Source organism: Vipera ursinii, assembly GCF_947247035.1.
Source record: "Vipera ursinii genome assembly, chromosome: 5".
NCBI classification, from domain to species: Eukaryota; Metazoa; Chordata; class Lepidosauria; order Squamata; family Viperidae; genus Vipera; species Vipera ursinii.
Genome location: NC_139518.1, coordinates 65798389 through 65823753, shown reverse-complemented (window position 1 = coordinate 65823753; position 25365 = coordinate 65798389).

The following is a 25365-nucleotide window of genomic DNA, read 5'->3' as shown; positions in this document are numbered from 1 at the left end:
ATTGGGATGTTTTTGATCACCACCCTCGATAGCCTATTTTTGGCGCCGAGCAACTGCTACTAAGGAATTTCAAAACTTGTAAGACATTATGAAAAGTCGCTCAGCACCAAATCTGGACTATGGGGGCTGGGTGTTCAAAAACATCCCAACAGAACTGCTTCAAAAGTTTTTGGGTGCATCTAGCGGTGTGCGGGTGAGCATTATCATGAATCAACACCACACTGCAAATCAGCATGCCCCGACACTTGTTATGGATGGCTTGTCTGAGTTTTCATAATGTTTCACAGTGGACTTCTGAACTGATGGTTGAACCACACTGCATGAACTTCATTCACAGTACTCCTTTGGCATCTTCACATTTGGTGGGATTTACTATGGCACCACTTCCGGTGTGGTGTTGTTTCACAATAATGCTTGCCTGCACACTGCTAGACACACCCAAGAACTTTTAAAGCAGTTCCGTTGGGAAGTTTTTGATCACCACCCCCTATAGTCCAGATTGGGCGCCAAGCGACTAATACTAAGGACGTTAGTTTGAATGGCAATCATGTCAGAAAGTAATGTAATGTTGTAGTTTTCTAATGTATATAACAAGAGTTTTGTATCTGCGAGTGTCTGTCATTGATAACCAAACAGAGGTTTATTTCTGAATTACCCTCGTACATCCTTAAGTTCTGCTCCCTCCTAAAGTGTGCATTGTATAATCAATTAGTCACTACCAAGTGCAGATTGGAAGAGTAATAAAAAATTCCATTTTAAAACCAAGTTGCATAAGCAATAGAATACTGGAGCTTTGAAACTAAAGAAATATAAACATAATGTATGATACTATGTTAAGTATTATATTAAGTAAAAAAAGCCTTTTTAGTGACCCCCTCGAATCCCTTAATTCAGGGTAGAATAAACATGTCACCAAATGGATTCGACTTGAGTTCTTCCTCCAACAAATGCACATGCAAAATATTTTACCATTTTAATGTTACAGATTGTAATACCTACATTTAAATCTTTTTGAAGTGACACCGGTGCTACTCTTCATACTAGAATCAATAGGATATCAATAGCTAAAGGTTAACTCAATCATCATCCTGTCAGCAAGTATAGCAAAAAATAAAGACTCCTTTGAGTTGAGACCATCTTCTGGTAACTACCTGAATACGTATGTTCATGTAGCTATCTTGGCAATACTGTCCTAAAAGTGAATGAATAGATTTTCTTTTAAAAAAATCCAATGGCAGATAAAGGATGGTTGAAGGCTTGGGTGTTAAATATGCAGATAAAATTGGCTGTGCCTTCAAGTAACAGAAGAGAGTTTCTTTCTCAATACAGTTATGCAAAAATGCCAGCATTTACATTTATATGATAGGGAAGTGATTTCATTTTGCCATGTCTTCCTCTCCCTGTAGCTTTAAAAGTCAGCCGCAAAGATACTTGCTGGAAGTAAGACAGTTATCAAGACTGATTTGTACTTTCACCTATTTTCTGCTTCGCTCACAGCTTGACAAAGAAAAGGGAAGAGGGGGATGGAATACAAGGATGGGGGGCAATTGCATCTAAGCATTGTCTGTTCCCATGAGACAGTGCCCAACCTAAGGACACATCAGGCAGGTCAACTAGTGTGGCTCACTTTTTTCCCATAACAAAATTAACAGAAGTGATTGGTGGACATAATGGATCGTGGTGGCCTACAGGGAAAGGGGGGAATAACTATGCTAGCTTTTGCATGGGAAATCCAGAGGTGGTTTTGCTTTGTCTCTGCCAATATGTCTCAGGAGTTTATTTTTCTGGATCCACCAACTGGATAGTTGACAACAGTTTATTACTGCAGACATGTCAAACACAAGGCCCGGGGGCCAGATCCGGCCCATGAAGTGGTTTCATGCGGCCCATGAAGCCATCCTGGAAACAGTGAGGGAACGGCCCCCACTGCCTTGGCCCTGGCCCAGAGACCCTCCTCCTGCCAGAGACCCCCAGATCTGTCCCACTCCTGCCCAGGCCCCCATAGGCACCCTTGATGCGAATGATGTAGAGCTGGCCATGCCCACCCAGTAGGCCATACGCACTTTAGCCACACCCACCCAGTAGGCCACACCCACCCTGGCCACACCCACCCACCCCCCTGAGGGCAACCGCAATGCTGATGCGGCCCTCAATGAAATTGAGTTTGACACCCCTGTATTACTGTATTGACACCACAGAAGATTTGCATGGGGTTAGTTGGGTGGGCCCCATTTTTTCTCTTTGCACATGCAAAAAATACCTGTGCAGAAAAGGACTACTTAAATAAAGGAGGCAATTTGTATATGGCAAATTCCTCTATGGGATCTTCAGGTGACCTCTGAAAAATGCAGGAAAGTTATTTCAGAACATCAAATTCTCAATAATTGAATGGGAAATTTTCAACTGAAACAAAAAATATACTCATAATGTGGAAAAAGAAAATGTCCATGTGGGCTACAGCATAATAAATCCCAACTGCATCTCACTAAGGTTGACTATGTTCATTTTTAAGGTTTTTCGTTTTGTTTTGTTTTTTAATGCCAGGAGTTTGTCCTGCTTCACAGACAAAAAGTATCACAAAAGCACTCAGCTATGAGCAGGTAGGATCCCATCAATTTTTAAAACAACTGACATTTCCACTAAGGTAATATACCTGTGGATGCATAGAGGAGAATTTTAAAATCTGTGAAATAGCATAAAATGGTGGCCTAGATATCAAAAGGAATCCTTAGCACCACGTCCTAGATATGACTCAAAAGAAAGGGTGGAAAAACCAAAAGTAGCATCCTCAAGATCCTACTTTTCCCTAGTTCTCAAAACTGTATTTTGAGGTCCTACACTTCTAAATCCTTGCCAAAGGAGAATTTAAAAATCTGTGGAATAGCATAAATTGGTGGCTTAGATATCAAAACGAATCCTTAGCACCATGTCCTAGATGTGACTCAAAAGGAAAGGTGGAAGAACCAAAAATAGCATCCTCAAGGTCCTACTTTTCCATAGTTCTCCAATCTGTATTTTGAGGTCCTACACTTCTAAATCCTTGCCAAAGGAGAATTTTAAAATCTGTGGAATAGCATAAATTGGTGGCTTAGATATCAAAAGGAATCCTTAGCACCATGTCCTAGATGTGACTCAAAAGGAAGGGTGGAAGAACCAAAAATAGCATCCTCAAGGTCCTACTTTTCCATAGTTCTCCAATCTGTATTTTGAGGTCCTACACTTCTAAATCCTTCCCAAAGCCTGGGATTTTGAGAAATACCTGCACCTAACCTACTGAGCCTGCCAGTACCTGGAATGTCACTGTTCACTGGATCAGGCCAGTGCCTGATACCTGGACCTCATGGACAAGTTTAGCCAATATCTTCTAATCTAGGGTGACCTGTCACCACTAATTTCTCTCTTACTTCTACCCTACTTCCATTGCCACCACAACTCATCTCTTCTCCTTGCAATTATAAGATATTCAACTGTCTGGCTGCTACCATGCCCAGCAATTTGCAACTTTATTTATTTTTTCCTTTTATCATCTCTCTCCTCCCTTCCTCTTCATTTTCCTTCTTGTCTCCTTTTCCTGGCTTCTCTACCCCAACAACTTGAGAAATGCTTCACACTGTGGGAAATGATCGGTAGCCTCTTCCATGCAGAGGTATGAAAAGGTATGAACATTTTTCATTGGATCCAGTGCTACAGAGGAAGACCAGGTGGATCCTAGTGCATATGTAATCTAATCATCCTCAGAGTTGCTCCTCTAATGCATTAACCATTTACTCCTGTAAATGTAATTGCTCCCAGCTTTTTGGTATATCAAGATATCTATCAGTCTCAGCTATAGAGAAAATAGCATGTTCACTCGGAAATCCAGGAAAGGAACCCATTCTTTCTATTCATCTACCATCATCCTGGCCTAGAAAGGTTCATCTTGCTATATAACTTGTTTTATCAGCAGATGGCACCAGTGCAGTCAAATTATGGTTTAATAGGGCTATTTGCATACTGCCAAGTTACGCCCTGGAGCTTTAGATGCTGTTTTATTACTGATGGGTTCAATTTATATCCCTCCTTTCTTTTAAATACTCAAAGCTGAGGGGGGTAGGGATAATGATTGCTGCAGAAAGCTACCATTAAGCTCTAAGAGAGTGAGATGTTAGAAAGAAACCAGAAATATAGAATGCATTTTCAGTGTGAAAAATTAATATTGGTCAAGAAGACATTACTTGGTTCCTTATCTTAAGTTGTGAAGCACCCTCTTTTCAATTAAAGCAGGTTTCGACCCACCTTTTTGCACCAAACTAAAACTAGCTTGCCTCAACGGAATACTGTAGTACGCATACAGATATTCCTTGACTTACAACCACAATTGAGCCAAAAATTTCTCTTGCCACAGTTGTTAAGTGAATCATTTTGCTTGTCAAAAGGAGACCACATGACCTTAGTACAACGCAACCATTATTAACAACTACGGTATTTAAAACTATTTCAGAAAACCCAGTTATAGGTGTTACAATAATAGAGAAAAGGATGTTAATAGTAATAAAACCACCTTATTAGTTCACCTGGAATCCCCAGGCCTGAATAACTTTTTTAACTTGATGTAATTCAAAAATATATGTTAGGGAGATATGCTTCCCATCATCTCTATATAATAAATACTTTGTGCAGCTGGTTCATTTTTATTTTATTTTAAAAGTTGGTGGCTTGTTAAATCCAAGCAATCACAATTGTAAACAATTACTTCCCACAATAGGACAAGAATGAATTAAATAGTATTAAAGCACCACAAGCTGCTCATAATTTTTACCAAGATTAAAAAAGAGAGAGCTTGAAATATAGCCATTTCTACTTTTGATTAAAAATATGGCTTATTCTTTTTTCCCCCATGCTGATGGCAAAAAACAAATAATTGAAATTACATATTCATCAATACTTTTTGTTAACAGAAAGAAGAAGATTCTGCTTCATTTAATGCTCTCGACTTCAAAGATTAAATCAGACAGCTCTTTCCGTATGTTGGGCAGCCTCATTCAGTGTTGCATAATAAACTTGCATGTTTTAAATTCTTGATATGAAAAAGGTAAATTAAAACCCCCAAAAGCATTACCAAAAAGAAAAAGAAAGCTCAACTTCTGTTTATCAAGGTCAAAGTAACTGATATCTTTTTTTTTAAAGGAAGCATTTGGCAATGATGTCAGAATGTAAAGATGAATTTTCTGCTCTTAAAAGTACATGGCATCTTCATACTCAATGGGGCAAGTGTTGTCTATTTATTCATAAAAGACTCTCATGAGCATTCTTGTTGTCATGTCCAATTGCCATTTTAATGGCCAAATATCTAAAAAGATATTATTGACTGAATGCAGAGAAGAAATTTAACAATAGATAAAAGAGGCTCTGACTCTGCAACAGAATATGATAGTATCATTTTGTCAATAGAATGAATATAAATGATAATACATAAACTTTATCCTTTATCCTGCAATCTAGCATGTGCTAAATAAGAATAAAATAAGATGAACCGAAGAAATACATGTATTTAGATTTCTTAATCACATCAGGTACACTTTCATAAGGATCGCTGTCATGATTACAATCCTTTATGAGTATGTAACATTTCAGAAGTACTTCCTTATCTAAACAGAGAAATTATTACTATTTCGGCATAACAATGATCGTGGTGACCAAAACTGGATGCAGTATTCCAGGTGTGGCCTTACCAAGGCATTGTAAAGTGGTATTAGTACTTCACGTGATCTTTTTTTTTTTTATTGAAAAGTTTTAAAATACAATTTTCCTTTAAAAAACCCCCCTTCCCCCTCCCTCCTCCCCTCCCTACCTCCCCCCTATCTCCCCCCCTCCCCCTCTCCCTCCTCCCTCCCCTGCCTCCCCCCCCTCTACTTCCCCTCCTCCCCCCCTCCCCCCCCCGACTTCCCAGAGCAAAATACAAGGTATATATCTAAAAAGCAATCATAAACAATCATATACTAACAATTATAAACTCTAAAATCCATCACTCTCTAGCTTATATAGAGTAAACCAATCCTTAATAATACTAAATATATATAAAGAACTAAAATAAAAGAAAACTAGCATCATTCCCATCTATGTTCTTCCACAATTCACTATTACCTAGACATATTCTCATTTACACATCACAAACACCTATCCCTATTAACCTCTCTAGCCAAAATAGGCTATAGTAGATAGTTCTTACACAAATTAACCCGCATTAACCCACAAAACTTTCTTCCTCTTCCTCTGTAGTAAATTGTCCATTAATTCCAAATTAAAGATTCTGTTACCATACATATCATCCCAAAACTTTTAAAAACACAACTACCACTTGACTATAAGTATATTGTGGAAGTTCCATAGATTTCTACTGGTCTTATTTTTTTGTCTTTTTTGAGCGTTTTAAGGCAGCACGCGTCACCCTCTGTTCTCTAAGATCATCCAAAAGAGTTGCAGCTTGAACTCCTCCTGTACCCTTCTCGTCTATCTGTCCATCTTCATCCTCTTGATGTTCTCCTTCTCCAGATCCCTCTGCAGCTTCCAAAAGTGTTGATGGGGTTACTTTTAAGACATTGTTGTAAAAATCATGCGCTTGCTTCACAGTACCCAAACAGTACCTTTTGCCATCATACATGAAGCTCAACCCAGCTGGGATCTCCCATCTGAACCTTATATCTCTTTGCTTGAGCTCTTGCACAAGAAATATAAAGTCCTTCCTTCTCTTTAAAATCTTTGGAGGAATTTCTTTTAGAACCAAAACTTCTTGACCAGCAATCACAACTTTAGTATCATAGGCAGCTTGTATAACTTCATCTCTAATTTCCCTTTTTACAAAATAAACCACCACATCTCTAGGCAACTTTCTCTGTTTAGCAATCCACGAATTCACGCGAAACACTTTGTCCATGCCTTGTTTTATTTCAGATGCTGGATGGTTCAATACCCCCTCAAAAGCCTCAGAAACCAGCTGCTTTAAATCTTCCTTAATATTCTCTTTTAGGCCTCTAATTCTAACAGCAAACTGCATCTGGTAAAATTGAGCCAGACTCTGTTCGCTATCCATTTTGTCTTTTAAATCTTCAATTTCCAATACTTTTGCTTCTAATATAGCATTCTTTTGAGTCAAGTCTTCCACTTGGTCATCCAGCACCTCCACACATTTAGCTACTTTATGCACTGAGGACAAAATGTCTACCTTCATCTCTCTAAGTTTCTGTTCCATCCTTTCTTCCATTCTCTGCTCCAATTTCTCCAATTTCTCCTCCATCTGTACAAATTTAGCACCCATTGACTCCAAAATTAACTGGGTATGTTTTTCAAGATCCTTCGATGTCAATACATCAGGAGAATGCAACGCCTGCAGTAATGATTGTTGTTGCACCGGAGAATTTCCAGCACTCCGAAAAGTTCTAGGGGGAGGTTTAGCCGCCATCTTTTACTTACAATTGTGACGCACTTTCACTTTAAGTTTTAAGCAAAGTCCATCAAGCTTGAGAGTAAAATAAAATAATCCTCTTCATCTCTTCATCTTTCCCTCTTGTACTGCTCTGCCTGCTCTTTTCCTTTCATAGTCTCTCCTTCAAGCAGGGATGGTCGCAGACGCCTGGCTCTGCTCCATAAAGTCCGGAGCAGAGACGCTAGCCAGCTGGGAGCAGCCCAGGCTACGGGGGAGTTCAATCCTTCAGCCGCCCAAGCTCCAAGCTCAGGCGGCCCCGGAGAACTCGACCCCTACCTGGGGGCTCACCCCCTCCTCTTCTCCCGAGGAGGGGGCTTCAAATTCGCCCGAACAGCTGATCGGCGCTGTTTCGGGCGAAAAATCACACAGCTGAGCCGCGGGCAGCCCGGGAAGGCTGTCTCCGGCGCCGCGGAGCCACCGGAAGTCCGTACTTCACGTGATCTTGATTCTACCCCTCTGTTAATGCAGCCTAGCATTGTGTTGGCTTTTTTGGCAGCTGCAGCACACTGCTGGCTCATATTGAAGTGATTGTCCACTAGGACTCCGAGATCCCTCTTATAGTTACTACTATTGAGCAAGGTACCACCTATACTATACCTGTGCATTTGATTTTTCCTGCCTAAATGTAGAACCTTACTTTTTTCACCATTGAATTTCATTTTGTTAGATAGTGCCCAGTGTAGTTTGATCCCCTCATCTTTGTAGCAGCCCCTCAAATACTGGAACACTGTCATGTCTCCCTAGTCCTTCTTTCATTAGACTAGACATATCCAATTCATGTAACTGTTCTTCCTATGTTTTAGCCTCCAGCCTCCTAATCATTCCTGATGAGAAATTACCATAATGAATTTATCAAAGTAGATAAATAGGACTAAAATGAAGGAACTGTTGCTCAGTTGACCTAAAAGGAACCACTCCAATGTATTGCCTCCCCCATCCCTACAAGCACCAACAGGGGCATGCTACAGAACCAGTGGTGGGATTCAGCCAGTTCTCACCACTTCAGCAGAACCGGTAGCTAATTTTTTGTTGCCCAGGCCCAGAATGAACATCCAGAAGTGGCATCCACACAGAGAACTGGTTGTTCACATATTTGAATCCTGCCACTGTACAGAACCCATCGATCATGGAATTCTGACTGGTGGGGTCCAGGAGAAGAGCCTTTTCTGGCGCAGTCCCTCAGGAGCATCATACCCTTCAAGATGATATCTGCCTCCACTCTCATGGCCTTCCAAAAGAGCCTTAAAACCTGGGCTGGAAAACGGAGGGATTCCATACTGGAGGTTGTGAAATGAGCTGAGAGAAGATTCTACCTCCACACTGTCTTAGCCATTTTTGTTCATTTTAATATCAATATATATCATTATTTTTTGGAAGAACGTTGTAAGCCACCTAGAGTGACCTGATGGTGAGATGGGCAGCATATTAACATATTAAATAAACAAAAGAACGAGCTAGGGTATCTATTTTGCTTCTTTTTCAGTTAAGAAAGCTCAAAAAGATTGCATTGCCAAACCTCAGCAGGGTAAATCAGGAATTCCAAGAATCACCTGAAGAACACAATGGAATTACTCGTAGAGGTACATAAATCACTTAAAAGTAGAAGACTAGGTCCTCAATCAACAGACAGAGGAGAAATCTACCACACTGTGGGACTAATGAAGTAATACTATCGAAAAGACAGTTGTCTTGGATAGGAGACATAAAATCAAACAATTAAGTGCAGTTTCTACTGTGATATACCTAGATACTTCTTGGGACCTGGACTAGCAGTCTGAACAGTTTTGTGGATTCTAATCAGCCATAAAGCTCCATTCTTATCCATTTTGCTTAGTGAGCCAGAGTTGCAGTGCACAAACTGTGATGATCTAATTTATATTTGTCATAATGCTGACAATTCTTTGCTTGCTTTAAACTACAAAATTTAACATCAGGGTAGAAATGAGTTATTAACTGAAAACATATACAATCATGTGTGTGTGTGTTTGTATGTTATTTGTATGTGATTGTTTTCAGTCATAGAGAACTTCAAATTTCCTCTTATTTACAGTACAGTGTGAGAGGAAGGGACTTCATTCACACTTGCCACAAATTATAACTTTTCTGAAATATATATATATATATATATATAATCTAAACTACAAAATATAATATCAGGATACAGTAATTAACTGAAAAGAATCACACACAAACAGACAATTGTGATTATGATTGTGTATATGTGCAATCATATATATATATATATATATATATATATATATATATATATATATATATATATATATATATATATATATATAATGTTCAGAAAAGTTATAATTTGTGGTTAGTGTGAATGAAGTTCCTCCCTCTTACAGCAAATGAAGTCTAAATTTCACACTGAATTGTAAATAAGAGGAAATTTGGAGTTCCTAGGTACTGGCATTCAGTTATCCAAACATGGTCATAAAAACATAATGGAACGCCTTAGGTTTTTGTTGACCTAGAAATAACCCTCATTTGCATGAATATTTAATGGAATAAAAATAAAAACAATGCTCATTGCTTATTTTATTACCTAGTGACATTAACCAGGAGAAGCAAATGCAGGCAAATCCAGAAGTTCAGAGACAGAATTAGAATTGAGTATTGCATGACCACATTAACACATATCAGGATTTACAGCTGTAAATGTTTTAGGTTGTTTTTAATTCAAAATCAATTATGGATTCATATATTGTAAAAAAAACAAAACCTCTTTGCAATGGACCTGTAAACATAAAACAGTGCTACAAGGAATTGTCTACTCAGGCGCCTGTTTCTCTGTTACTTGACATCTTATTCATTTTTTCCAGTCGTAACTATCTATGCTGGGCCTTTTCTGTATCCTTTAGTTCATGTATACACAAATCAAGCACTGAAAAAAGTGACTTATAACCATTTTTCACACTTATGATTGTTGCAGCATTCTTACAGTCACATCATCAAAGTTCAGATGCTTCGCAAGTGATTCATCTTTACGGCGGTCACTGTGTCCTGGGGTCACATGATTGCCTTTTGCAACCTCCTCACAAACAAAGTCAATGGGGAAGCCAGATACACAATTGTGTTACTAACTTAACAACTGCAGTGTTGGCAAGAAAAGTCATAAAATGTGGCAAAACTCACTTAACAAGTGTCTCACTTAGCAACAGTTGTGGCTCAGTTGTGGTCATAAGCCGATGACTACTTGTTATATGATTTGTGTATCTAATGGAGTGCAATGTCTGAACTCAAAAGCCATACATAGCAAAATAATTGTTCCACACAGAAATGCAAAAGTTTTATTATAACCTCAACAACTAGGTTTTTTTTTATTTTCTTACATAACATTTAAAGTTATGAGAGAGGATCTAATCTTTCCAGCACCTCCGTTGAATAATTCCTCCAGGTTTTATGTTATGTGTTTACTCTGTGTGGTCTTGTGCTATTCTCACAGCTTTTTCCTGCCTAAACATTTTATAAACAGCTCTCAAGCTTCAAATCTCACAGTTCATCCCAGTATGTTTGCAAAGCAATGTGTGGGTTTTTTTTTACTGCTGTTATGTAATGCATACATAAGTGGTGAATTTCTATCAATCCTAAGAGGTATGTTGAAGTAGCACTCTTTCATATCTCTTCATTGGCCATGCTGAGGGGAATTGCTTGGAATTATTGTTATCAACATCTAAAAGACAGCAAATTGCCTGCCTTGGTCACCTGCACTGCTTTCTGTGTAATATTTTTATTTTATCAAGCTAAAGTTGGAATATAATGAATTCAAATAAGTTATCTGGTCTTTATGCAACGTAGGCAAGAACCTGGTTATATTCAGGAAGAGTACATAAATAACTTTAGAAAGCCTGGCTTAAATGTTAATTATTTATGCATTTCATCATCATCATTCCAGCCACTGTCTATCCACTGCAGGATGAAGGCCTCTTCTGCATGTTTCCAACCAATATGGTCTTGAGTTTTGCCAATTGGTCCCACAGTACTTGCTGATGTCACCGATCCATCTTGTTTTAGGTCTTTTTCATGGATGTTTTTTTATCAAGTGGGATCCATTCTATAACTGCTTTAATGGACCTGCCATCAGTTCTTCTTGGTATGTGACAAGCCCATTTCCATCACAATTCTTTTACTTTCTTGATGGTATCGCATACTTTCGTTTGTTCTCTAATCCATGTGCAGGTCTTTCTATCTTGTCTTGTGACACCAAGCATGGTATTTTTCCTTGGCTCTTTGCACTACTCGTAGCTTTTGTATCGATTGTGAAGTTAATGTCCATGTTTCACTGGCATATGTTAGAGCAGGTACAGTAGCACACACTGATTGAAAACTTTTCTCTTCAGGCATAGAGGTTGGTTGTTCTTGAATATTACACTTAGCTTGCTGAATGCTAAGCTTGCTAAATGCAGGTTCACAACTGTCAATCCACACTGGAGCAGCATGGCAGATCATACTCTATTCCTTCAACATGTCAATACATTTATGCATTTACATTATTTATTTCCAATGTTTATATCCTGTTCCAATCCTGACAGATTTTGGATAAGTATTAATACCAATATGGGGATTAAGGGATCTTCTCTAATTTGTTATAGCTTTGGGCACACAGAACCTATGAAATGTGTTTATTAATAATTTATTTTTGTTAATTTATTACATGATATGACTATTCTTTCTCAAGGTATCTGTTTTGAATGGGCAAATGCTACCAATCCAACCAATGTTGTGCTACAAATCTTGTGTAGCCCTAATCAAAGACCTACCTACAGATGACACTTGTATGTCTTACTGAACCACTGTGCTATGTGGAGACCTAACCTTGTTAATTTGTTGCATGGTATATGTGAAAACTAGATTAGATTGAGGAAATCATGGTTAGATTAATTTGGAGTCAACCTGTTATGTGAAAACAGCCATACATTCAGGAGATTATTTGGAAGACTCTAGTAAAAGTTTGCTATCTAAAGTCACAACCTCTGAAGCGAAAATGCTATAGAATAATCTCTCAAAGATTGCAAATACCTAACTTCACATGTAAGATTGCATCTCACATTTATTTCTAAACCACCATCACCATGGCAGAATACAATGGATATGAAATGAATTGTGGGGAAGTGTGTCTAAAATTCTCAAAACTCAGTTCATAATACATATACATAGAATGAAGGCTACTGCTAAGCTTGTAAACCGCCCTGAGTCTTCGGAGAAGGGCGGGATATAAATGTAATAAAAATAAAAATAAATAAATAAATAAATAATATTAACCAAAGTAAATCAAACTGAGCTCACTTCTGTCAAAGCAGGACAACCTAAAAACCAGAACACAGGTAGGGCTGCTACAGGGCTGAAGCTGGTAGAGTTCCTATAGTCCAGGGGTCTTCAAACTTAGCCCTTTTATGACTTGTGGACTTCAATTCTCAGAATTCTTCAGCCAGGTATGCTGGGTGGAATTCTGGGAGTTGAAGTCCACAACTCATAAAAGGGCCAAGTTTGAAGACCCCTGCTATAGACTTTTCTGATTAGGAAAACCCAAAAGCTGTGTGGATGGATGCAGTTAACAGCTCAAAGATTCATCACACTGAAAGGAAAAGTTGCCTATTGAATTCCAACAAGAACAGCTTCAAACCGAGTCTATTAAACCACTAGTAAATTGTAACTTATTATTTATTTATTTATTTATTTATTTATTTATTTATTTATTTATTTATTTATTCAATTTATATACCGCCCTTCTCTCGTAGGACTCAGGGCGGTTCACAAGGTTTTTTAAAACAGATACAACAATTACAAAACTTAAAATCAATTAAAAAGAATTATATAAACCTTGCAATAAAACCCCAGTTAAAATACAATTAAAATCCCAATTAATATTCTCAGTCCAGGCCAGAGAGCTCAAAGAGCCAGGTCTTCAGGTCCCGGCGGAATGAGCGAAGGTCAGGGGCAGTCCTAAGCTCTACAGGCAGCTGATTCCAAAGGGCAGGCGCACCCACAGAGAAGGCCCTCTCCCTGGGTATTGTCCGCCAGCAATCTTTTACCGGCGGTACCCTGAGAAGGCCCTCCCTGTGGGAGCGCACAGGACGAAGGGAGCTTGATGCCGGCAGCAGGTGTTCCCTCAGATAACCTGGACCCAAGCCATTTAGGGCTTTTTAGGTCATCACCAGCACCTTGAATCTTTATATTATCCCACAACCTCTGTAAGATATAAAGCAGGGGTGTCAAACTGTTGGCCCGCAGGCCGGATGCGTCATGAGGAAACCGCGCCTACCCCATTGCCAGCAATGGGGAAAAAGCTCTGATACATTGTGCGACATCACGTGATGTCACAAGTTTGACATGTCTGATATAAAGCAAGTCCTCATTATTGCTAGTTTGGCATAACAATGATTGGCTGGTTCTAGAAGACACAATACTGTATGTTGTTATTTAAAAATAAGCTAAATCCTTTTACATTGTGAAGTAGAAGACATGACAGAGCCAAAATGAAACATTTGGAAGAATTTTAGTAGAATGACACATCAAACCTGGCAGTGGCATTCTTTGGATGTATAGGGTAGCTTAATAAAGATGATCCCAAATAAAACTCTAGTGCCCATGATATTGCTAAGCTATTCATGGAAAGGTCTAAAATACACCACAACCCTGATAATTATGAGTTCTATAGGTCTTCCCAATGTCCAGATTCTTTGAAATGCTGTATTGCCAATGCACAGTGGTTATAATGCAGTATTCCAGGCTAATTCTGCCGACTGCTAGCAGTTTGATTCTCACCAGTTCAAGGTTGACTCAGCCTCAATCTGAGGATCCAATCTGCTGACTCTGTAAACTGCTTAGAGAAGTGATATATGAAGTGATATATAAGTCTAAACACTATTATCATTTCTATCTTAATATTGCTACAGCTTAAGAAGGAAGAATCAATCCTCTTGTCTTCTAACTCTCTTTCCACCCTTAAATTTCAGCTGAAGCAGAGGAAAGAAAGTGACTGCCCTAGTTTGCAAAGCTGTCCTCCCAGGTTGTTTTCCTAGGCTGCACACTACTGCGGTTCTTGACAGCATATTTTAAATGGGCATTAAGTTGATCTTTGTCTAAGTTTTTCTAGAACATAAATTTAAATCACATCTATTTGCCTGGGAGGGATCTGGCACTTTCTGCAAAGGGAGAAAGAGGCTGTTAGTTTTTACGTGGCTGAGATGTATCTAGACAGAAGTGGCATCTGGCATTTCAAGCAGTTAATGTTTTACGATTGATATGGTCCTGCTTCCATTGTTACTGGCTTAAGCATGCTTCTATTTTCCATTTCACAGTGTAATTTCTTTTTTATTTTTATATACCTGGAAGAAAATATTATTACCAAGATAATATTAGCCTCTGGTGTTTTATCTTATATATGATTCCATCCTAAGCCCTACAGCTCTATTAGGTATGTTGAGTTAAAATATTCAATAATTGCCCAATGTCACTTAATAAGCTTCATGACAGAGTGGGGATTTGGAACTGGGCTTTCCCCAGTTGTAAACAGGCACCTCTGTAGGACGGTACCTTTTTCAGGCTGATAAATAATTGGGTCGTTGAGCAATATGTTGGGAATCACACTCTCTAACAAACATGTTCCAAGACAAAGTAGGTGGAAAACGCACAAAAGGATCTTGGATTTCCTAAGCACAATTAATATTATAATAGCCCACTTACAACTATGATCAGTAGCAACTCTGGAACGTTTGCCTACAAGTTTTTTCAAGGCTACATGCAGTCTAACTCTATACGATGGTCTCAGGATTTGTACTAATCCAAATTGGCACTTTGATATCAGGCAGCCTATCAGCACCAGCCAGACAAGCCTAAATTCTTGTCCAGTTCCTCAGAAATCAGAAAGTCTCCCAGAAAAAAGCCTTTGGCAGCATTTAACACGTACCATCCCCATACAATCCCTTTGCGTACTGCAATTTAGACAGCTATTGAACCAATAGCCAACCATCTGTCCTACATTTTTCTCCTGTGTGGATACGTTATTAGACACATAGACTACAAAAGCCATTCCAAGAGATCTTAACACAGAACATCAACCTGTGGCAAAATATATAGCCAAATCATATAAAGCAGAACAGAATACAGTCTAAAATGCTGTGTTAATAACTCCCCATCTACACACTTCTGGAAGCAAGCCCCATGAGCAAGCTACTGCCAGCCTCCAATTTGGAGGAAATTCAGGAGCTACTTCTCATATAATGTAAAAATTAAATTTAAATATGCATATGTTTATTTATGTTAATTGTTTTGCTGCAGTTTAGATGTCCCTCCATTGCAGAAGGACAATGCAAGCTCAAAGCATGCTGCTTGTATCCCATGCAATATATGGATGGATACTTCACATATAATGTAAAATATTGAGGAAAAACTCGCCTACAGGTAGTCCTCGACTTACAACCACAATTGAGCCCAAAATTTCTGTAGCTAAGTGAAACATTTGTTAAGCAAATTCCACCCTATTTTATGATATTTCTTGCTACAATGTAAATCACTGCGGTTGTTAAGTTGGTAATACGGTTGTTAAGTGAATCTGGCATCCCCATTGACTTTGCTTGTAAGAAAGTCATAAAATGTGATCACATGATCCCGGAACACTGCAACTGTCATAAATATGAGTCAGATACCAAGTGTCTGGATTTTGATCACATGACCATGGGCATGATACAATGATCATAAGTGTGAAAAACAGTCTTAGGTCACTTTTTTCAGTACCGTTGTAATTTTGAATGGTCACTAAATGAACTGTTGTAAGTTGAGGATGACCTGCACTGCTCAAAACTTTCTTTATGTCATAATGATGAGACACTAAGACATGCAGAGAAAGAGAAGTAATGTTACCCATATTCTGAATTTCAGAGTCATAATTCTGGGTGTGTTATGATTCCAAGCAGGAAAAAATCTGTGCTCATCAATTAAGACTTTTGTCTTGCAACTAACTTATGGTTTTTAGCACCTGATCAGTTTAGCACATGTTACTTGCTTTTACTCCACACTGTCTTTAGTCCACACAATGCACAAAAGTCAATCTCACATCAGTAAACCACAGCCAAACTACTGTGCATAGAAACTTTTATCATGTCACTATGTACATGAGGGGGAGTGCATTTTACCATCTCTAAATGTCTTAGCAGCACATTGTCTTCCTGGTACAATCCTGGATGTTTATAATGTCCTTCTGGGCTTCATAACTTATTATTTAAATATCATAATTTTAAGAAATCTCCAATTCTCTTCCTCCTCTTTTCTTCTATACAGTATATGCATCTGATGACAGCAATGGTCTGATGTGGTTCCCATCTTCAAGAAAGATAAAAATACAGAGCCAGGAAACTACAGAGCAATCAGTTTAACATCATATAGCCAGCCGTACCAACAGGCTGAAGAATAGCTTTTATCCGTGGGCTGTTAGGCTTTTGAATGGGATGTAATCTTATGCAGAGTTGACTTGGGAGGCCGGTGTGTGGTGTAGTTGGTTCACATAGTGTGGTGGGATGGAGGGTTTGTTGTCACTGTGTGTTGGGGGGAGAGAGCACAGGGGGAGGCTCAGCTAATCTCAATGTACACATGTTGTACTTTGACAATAAAGGTTTATTTATTTATTTATCAATACCTGGGAAGATCCTAGAAAAGATTATCAAAAAACAGATCTGCGAACAACTAGAAGCAAACAAAGTTATAACCAGTAGCCAGCATGGGTTTGTTAAAAACAGATCATGTCAAACCAATCTTATTTCATTCTTCGATAAAGTGACTAATATAGTAGACCAAAGAAATGCTGTGGACGTAGTGTACTTAGATTTCAGTAAAGCATTTGATAAAGTAGACCACAACCTACTCCTTGGTGAGACAGAAAAAGATGGAATAGACAACATCACCACCAGATGGATCTGTAGCTGGTTGGCAAACTGTACTCAGTGAGTAGTCCTCAATGGCACTACATCCACATGGGGAGAAGTAAGCAGTGGAGTACCACAAGGGTCCGTCTTAGGCCCAGTACTCTTCAATATCTTCATCAATGACTTAGATGAGGGAATTGAAGGAGAACTCATCAAATTTGCAGATGACACCAAACTGACAGGAGTAGCCAACAATGTAGAAGACAAACTCAGGATCCAAAAAGATCTTGACAAACTTGAACAATGGGCCCTATCCAACAAAATGAGTTTCAATGTGGAGAAAAACAAAGTTTTACATTTAGGCAGGAAAAGCAAAGGTACACGTACAGATTGGGCAAGATCTGGCTTAAAAACAGTAACTGTTAGAGGGACCTTGGAGTCCTAGTGGATGATCACTTGACTATGAGCCAGCAGTGTACAGCAGCAGCCAAAAAAGCTAATACAATCCTGGGTTGTATAAACAGAGACATAGAATCAAGATCACATGAAGTATTAATACTGCTTTATAAAACCCTAGTAAGACCACACCTGGAATACTGCAGCCAATTTTGGTCACCATATCACAAAAAAGATGTTGAGAGTTTGGAAAAAAAATTCAGAGAAGAGCAACTAGGATAATCCAAAGGCCTGGAGACTAAAACATACGAAGAACGGCTGCAGCACTTGGGTCTGGCTAGTCTAAAGAAAAGAAGAAATAGAGGAGACATGATAGCAGTATTCCAGTACTTGAGGGGCTTGCCACAAAGAAGAGGGGGTCATGTTATTCTCCAAAGCACCAGAGGGCAGGACAAAAAACAATGGTTGGAAACTGATCAAAGAGAGAAGCAACCTGGAATTAAGGAGAAACTTCCTGACAGTGAGGACAATTAACCAGTGGAACAGCTTGCTTCTAGAAATTGTGGGCACTTCATCACTGGAGATTTTTAAGAAGAGGTTAGACAGTCACTTGTCTGAGATGGTATAGGTCCTCCTGCTTGAGCAGGGGGTGGACTAGAAGACCTCCAAGGTCCCTTCCAGCTTTATTCTATTCTAAATGCTGAAATGGTAGATTATAAAGAGCATAAAAACAAAAGTGATCATGCTGATGTTAAAGAGAAAAGATAAAATAAAACCCACTTTATTATATGAAGTGAAACCTTAGAAAAATGTATAAGCTTGTCAGTTTCCAAACATAATCAATTTGGTTAAAAAGATTCAAGAAAAAAAATGTGAGATTAAAAATTATGGCTGGTGAATAACAGAATGACAGAGTTGGAGTGGATCGTGGAGGTCTTCTAGTCCAATCCTCTGCTAAGGCAGGAAACCCTATATCATTTCAGGCAAATGGTTGTCCAGTCTCTTCTTAAATACTTCCAGTGTTGGAGCAATCACAACTTCTGGAGGCAGGTTGTTCCACTGATTAATTGTTCTAACTTTCAGGAAATTTCTCCTTAGTTCTGGATTGGTTCTCTCCTTGATTAGTTTCCATCCATTGCTTTTTGTCTTGCTTTCAGGTGCTTTGGAGTATAGCTTGGCTCCCTCTTCATTGTGGCAACCAGCTAGATATTGGAACACTGCTATCATGTCATCCCTAGTCAGTGCTTTTTTTGTAAAAGAAAAAGGTGCCAGAACTCACACATGTCATACAACCTGCCTTGCCTATCCTACAAGGTTCCATCCAAAAAAGGTGCCGGAACTCCATTCTGCACATTCTATGACAAAAAAACCCCCTAAAATCAGCCAACCCGGTTGCTCTATTTTCCCGCCGGCCAGGTAAAACCCAACTCGGCATTGTACCTTTCCCGCCGGACAGGTTGACCAATCAGGCCAGCTGACTGATGCCACCTGATGTCTGGCATCTCTCATACATAACACCCCTTCCCCCCCAACGAGAACGACTACTATTTTGAATTCCTATATCTACCTACCACCCGTACCCCTTTAAGACCTCACAAAGTCCTTGAGGTATGCCGGGCTCTTGTGAGTACCTTCCCGGCTGTTTTCCAGACGCTGACTCACTTCCAGGAGTTTCTCCCCCTACCAATGGCTGATCTGTTGAAATTTCCTGCAGCGGCCTTTCTGCTGGTACTGTTCTACTGTCTGTTTCAGTTGACATTGCTGGCCTTGATTGAGATGGAGTTGGGTTTGCTACTTGATGAGCTGCTGCAGGTAGTGGTGGTTGTACTCCATCCAATAGACCCTCTTGTGGTTCTGTAGATGGCCCATTTGGCTGCTGAGTGTAGCCCTCTTGTTGTTGTTGTTGCCAGTTCTCTGGAGCCCTCTTCCTGAGTTGGTCAATATGCTTTCTGACCTGCCGGCCCCCTTCCCCCTCAACAACATATGACAAGGGCCCAATTTTGTCAACCACCACCACCCCTTGCAAAGGTTCAGCTATAGCAGCCTTATGTGGCAGGAATGTGTGATAAAAATTAATTAACCCCCCAAAAGCCTGCCTTATTTTTTGGAGCTGGAGCCAATTTAATTGCTTTAATTTTGGATTCAGTAGGATGGATTTTTTTATTTTTTTTTATTTTAATTCCATTTATATCCCACCCTTCTCCGAAGACTCAGGGCGGCTTACAAGCTTAGCAGTAGCCTTCATTCTATGTATATGCCTGCTTATTAGGGCTTTCACACACACCCCAAGCGGCATTATTAGAAAGTCAGCTTAATTGCCCCCAACAATCTGGGTCCTCATTTTACCTACCTCGGAAGGATGGAAGGCTGAGTCAACCTTGAGCCTGGTGGGACTCGAACCTGCACTAATTGCAGGCAGCTGGTGTTACTTAAGGAGGCATTAGCCCACGGCTCCACCAAGGCTCATAAAAGGAGGCCTCTGCTAAACACTTATAGTTTTTTAATCGTTCAATTTTAATTTCACTTTCAGATGCTATCTATTTCTTCTCTTCTCAGAGATATTTGTCACAGGGCAGATTTCCAAAACAATTAGGCAGTTTGGTTCATGCTTAAGAGCATGGCCTTGAGTAGTTATTCATTCACGTTCCTTTTTAAAGCATGAAGTGCAGATAGAAAACCTCTTCAGTCTGTGACAAATACGGTATATCATCCCGAACTTGTAAGTAAAGTTCAAATTTCATGTGCTAAAAGAGGTTTTCTTTTCTGCGTATCATCGACTTCATTTCCCACACAACCTGCTCTCTTTCTTGTCTCCCATTTTTTTCAGAGTAAAATGTGAAGGTTTTTCTCTCTTTTCTTCTTCTTTCCATTTAATCAAACTTTATTCGGATAGGAGCTATTTCTAAATATGCACTTCATCTTACATTCTACGGCAAAGAAATATTGCACAAACAGCGCTAAAAATAATAATCTAATTCAAGATCTAGGATAGATGAGCAGAAACCATACATTAAGGGAGAGTGACAGCATTGCCACATTTTCAGAGCTGAATAGCATTCTGAGATTTTACAAGTACAATATTTGAAAGTCATATCAGAACCAGGACTTTATTTTACTTATTAATCATATAGAACTATCTAACTGGATGTGGCCCATCTTGCCATAGGTGCGACACTTTGCATTTCGGAATCTGCATGATGCTCTCGAGTGGTTTTCCACGCAACTACTGCATTTTTGCTCAGCGTCTCAGCGACTGTTGTTAGTGTCCTTCAGTGCTCTGGTTATTGTTGGTTTCCTTTGCCTTCCTCCGGTGTCACAGCAGTCATTTCGGATCGGAGTCCTCTCAAATCTTTGAGTTATTTCATCTATCTCTGTTTCAAACTCGAGGTCACCCGCTCTGCCGTCCACAAGGCTTTCTTGGTGAATGGAACCGCTCGCGCCATTGCTATGACGGGGGAGTCGCGTAGATCGGTGGTCTCGTGGGTCATTAAATCATCCAGGACTTCTTGAAGGTCTCCTGTGGGCTTCGCAATCACTTTATTTTGTAACCGTTCGTCCCTTAACCCTAAGACCACTCTGGCCCAGATCCTCTCGTTTAGGTCCACAAACTTACATCGGCATGCAGCTTCTCGAACTGCTGCTACAAAGTCTGTCAGGGACTCACCCGGTAACTGGTTCTGATGCTCGAATTTTCTTCTCCAGTAGAGCTCAGATCGTCTAGGCATAAAATGTTGTCTCAGTCTTTTATTTAGTTCGGCGTAAGAAACTGAGGCAACCGCTGCTGGGTGGCACAGTGCCACAGCTATCTTATAAACCACCGGTCCGCTGAGGGCTAATAATGCTGCTGCTTTCCTGCGGTCCTCATTTATGCTATTTACTATCAAGTAGCCTTCGACTTGGCCCACATGGTCTTTCCATTCTTCCGGGTGTCGGACATCGAACTCCCTCACGATGCCGAGCTTCGACATTCCTTTGCCTTAGTTGATGGCTTTTTGAATTTTCCCGTGGTGTGCAGCTGTCTCTCCACTTCTTTGCAGCAACGCTAGCCGGCTTTTTCCGAGTCCTGTCTTAATGCGCTTCACGGAATCCCATCCTCGTCGCCACTGTTAAGTCGAGTGCGGCCACGTGGACACAATAACGAGTCAGCATTGTGCGCAATGTTGTTTATTGATTACATGATGGAAAAGTGAAGCCCAACCCCTGGTTCCCCCATTTATGCTACTGAAGCCCCTGAAAATCAGCCAACCCGGTTGCTCTATTTTCCCGCCGGCCAGGTAACACCCAACCCGGCATTGTACCTTTCCCGCTGGACAGGTTGACCAATCAGGCCAGCTGACCGATGCCACCTGGTGTCTGGTGTCAACTCCAGCCTGGCATCTCTCATACATAACACCCCTAGTCCTTTTTTTCATGGTGTATCTGTAGCACTTTTGATTTTCTGTTGCACTTTATAGCAGTCTGAAAAAAGAATGAGAAAACACAGGAAAATAATGATATGATATCTAATGTAGGTGCCCCATTAAATGTGAGCAAACCTTTGCAGAGTAGTAAATACTTATTAAAATAACTTCTGGATCTTTGAAAGACAGTTAACTAACATTTGACTTAGCATTTACAACATGTGTTTTGTACTGTGTGGCAAATAGAGAAAATCTAATATTTTTATATAACTGATTTGTGAATTAATGACACCATCAGAAACAACATCTCCTCTATTGCTCTATCTTTGGTATGGCATTACATATGCACATAGTCTCTTGTAGAATCTTATTTCTGCATTTCATAATGCTGTTGATATAGGTTGCCCTTTTTTGTCATTCTTGAGAATTGGCTCCATTTTCCTCCATCTGAGTCAACTGGTGTGAGAAATAGATCTTGCTTCTAATGTACGTGTAGGTAAATTTATATTCATGGATGTCAACACAATCACAGCTAGGCAGCCTGCAACCTGCTATTTCACACACTTTACCTGCCGAGCTATGTTTTGAGCTGTTGATAACATAGTATAGGCTAATTATATTTTCTTTTTCTATCCTTAACCAGCCAGCTGTATAGGTTTTTCAATCGTTGAAGGATGGGGCTTTTTCAAAGTAAATGAGTGTAAGACACTAAGGGCAGAAATATGTAATAATAATGGGGAAAACAGGACTGTGGTATACAAATAAAAATTACGTGAGTTGCTTTTCCTTCAAATGCCAGGAAGGATTATTTTGCTGCCAGTGCAAGCTGAGATCTATTGTATCCAATGTAATGCAGTTGTGCGTCACATCTTAGAAGTCAAAACATTCCATGTCTACTCATAGCAATGTTAACTGGCCCCTATGTTGTTATGCCTTCATTATAAACAGCATATAAACTGTTGTATGTAATTTTGCTTCTAGAGTTTTTTTGTCTTTTAAATAAATTTTTAAAAAATGCAGGAGAATAGTTCCGAGAACGTCCCTTTCAGACAAATCTATTACCAACAAAGCTATTTTTAAAAGATTTAGTTTCATGTATGCAGTGTTTTTCTGCATACCCAGCATATGGGAGGTCTTTTTGTTCCTGCATTTTTGATCCAAAAATGGTCTCAGTTTCAGGAAGGAAAGATCATTCATTCGTAACATTTACATAGCCGTCCATCTTATATCTAAGTCTAGGTGGCTCACAATTGAAAAATAAAGGATACAATTTAAAGATATTTAAACCAGAATATTATATTATATTCCAATCTGGTTAAAGAGGAAAATTCTGGAAAGTTAATATTCTATCAGCATCCATTTTGTAAAGAGGGATTTTCTCTATCTTCACGCTTCCAGAAGCAATTGCTGAATTCTCAGTATATAATGCATTGAAATTGCTTATCAAATATGGCATGATTTTTCCTTCAGGCTCTGCAAATTTTTTGCATCTCCGTGCAATTCACATTGGTAAAGCAACTTCACTTGCATACAATTATCCAGTTTTATACCAAGCTTTCCACCTGTAGGCAGAATCAGTAAGAAAAGGCATGCAGATGATTAAGAGATGCAGCAGAATTAGGATAAAATACTCTGTTCTTCTGTGCCCAGCCAGGGTAAGTCCATTCTCCTTCTCTTTGCTAGGTCATCTCTCTATATGTAAAATATGCTCAGATGTAGCCAATTAAAAATTTAATGCAAGGACCTATCTCCCTGATCACTCAGCCTTGTGCTAAACAAGAACTGAAACAATTACATACCAAGTCATCATATCAGTTGGCCAACTGCAAATTCTCACTTTGAAATAATCCTACTATCCTTCTAGAAATCCTTCTGTGGTCAAAATTTGCTTTATTCTTCATTAGGTGAAGGAAAAAGAATCACAAGTTCCTCATATATTTAGTTAGCCCAGAGCACAGCCATGCTTTCTGCTTGGCCCATTGCCAGTACAAGCTACTCAACACTCCTGAATCCAGGAATGAATGACATTATCACCCCTTCACATCCAGCCCTTTCCAAATGTACCTCCAGCTTGGGTTTTCCTGCTTGGATTCAAAATTTCAGTTTTCCAATCTAATCCCTTTTAAATCCGTCAAAGCAAAGGATTTATTCCAGCATTTTGTTCCATTCTAGGAGCAGGCCCACCTTCAATTATCTGTAGTACCTACCGGTATGATTCCTCTTGGTCCTTGCCCTGTGCAGCTGTTTTGTCCTCAGTTGCTAAGCAGCTATATTCTCTGCTGTTGGGCAGTTGCTATTTGTTTTATAGTCTTGCTATTGATCCAACAATAGATAATCCAGATTAAGTCAACGAAGTCTCCTTGCTCCTAGAAGTTCATGCTCCATTCAGTCTTTGCATCTTCTAGTGAGACCTTGCAGTTTCTACCAAGGATAGATGAAACCTTGTTCCCCTTTCTTTTTCCTCCTCTGCCTGAAGTACTGTAAAGCAGAACAAAACAGAATAGAGTAGAGTAGAGTAGAGTAGGTAGAGTAGAGTAGAGTAGAGTAGAACAGAACAGAACAGAACAGAACAGAACAGAACAGAACAACAGAACAGACAACAGAATAGAATAGAATAGAATAGAATAGAATAGAATAGAATAGAATAACAGAGTTGGAAGCGACCTTGGAGGTCTTCTAGCCCAACCCCTGCTTAGGCAGGAAACCCTATACCATTTCAGACAAATTATTTTTTTCCCCCTTAGGCTTCAAGTAGTAACACTGCATGCAGTTTTGTTCTTCCTTGCTTTAAAACTGCTGTAAAGTTTCCCAGGATTTATAAATGAACATCAGAATGTTCCTTTCCTAAATATGTTGGCATTTATTTTTCAAATCCATATGATACTCACTACCAAACAGCTTTAGGCAGCCAACAAATATAAAAACCTTAACACCTCACAGTCTGTTGTTTAAACTTTAACAAACCTCACATTTATTGTTTTTTTTAAATCTCTAAAGGGCCTGAGGAATATATGTGTGTGTGTGTGTGTGTGTGTGTGTGTGTGTGTGGTGAAATGTTAACTGACTGATGAAAAATAATGAGTTAGAAATGCATTTCAGTCTCCCTTAATTCTTTGTTAGTAATTTACACAAATTATATATATATATATATATATATATATATATATATATATATATATATATATATATACACACACAGAGAGAGAGAGAGAGAGAGAGAGAAAGAGGGAGGGAG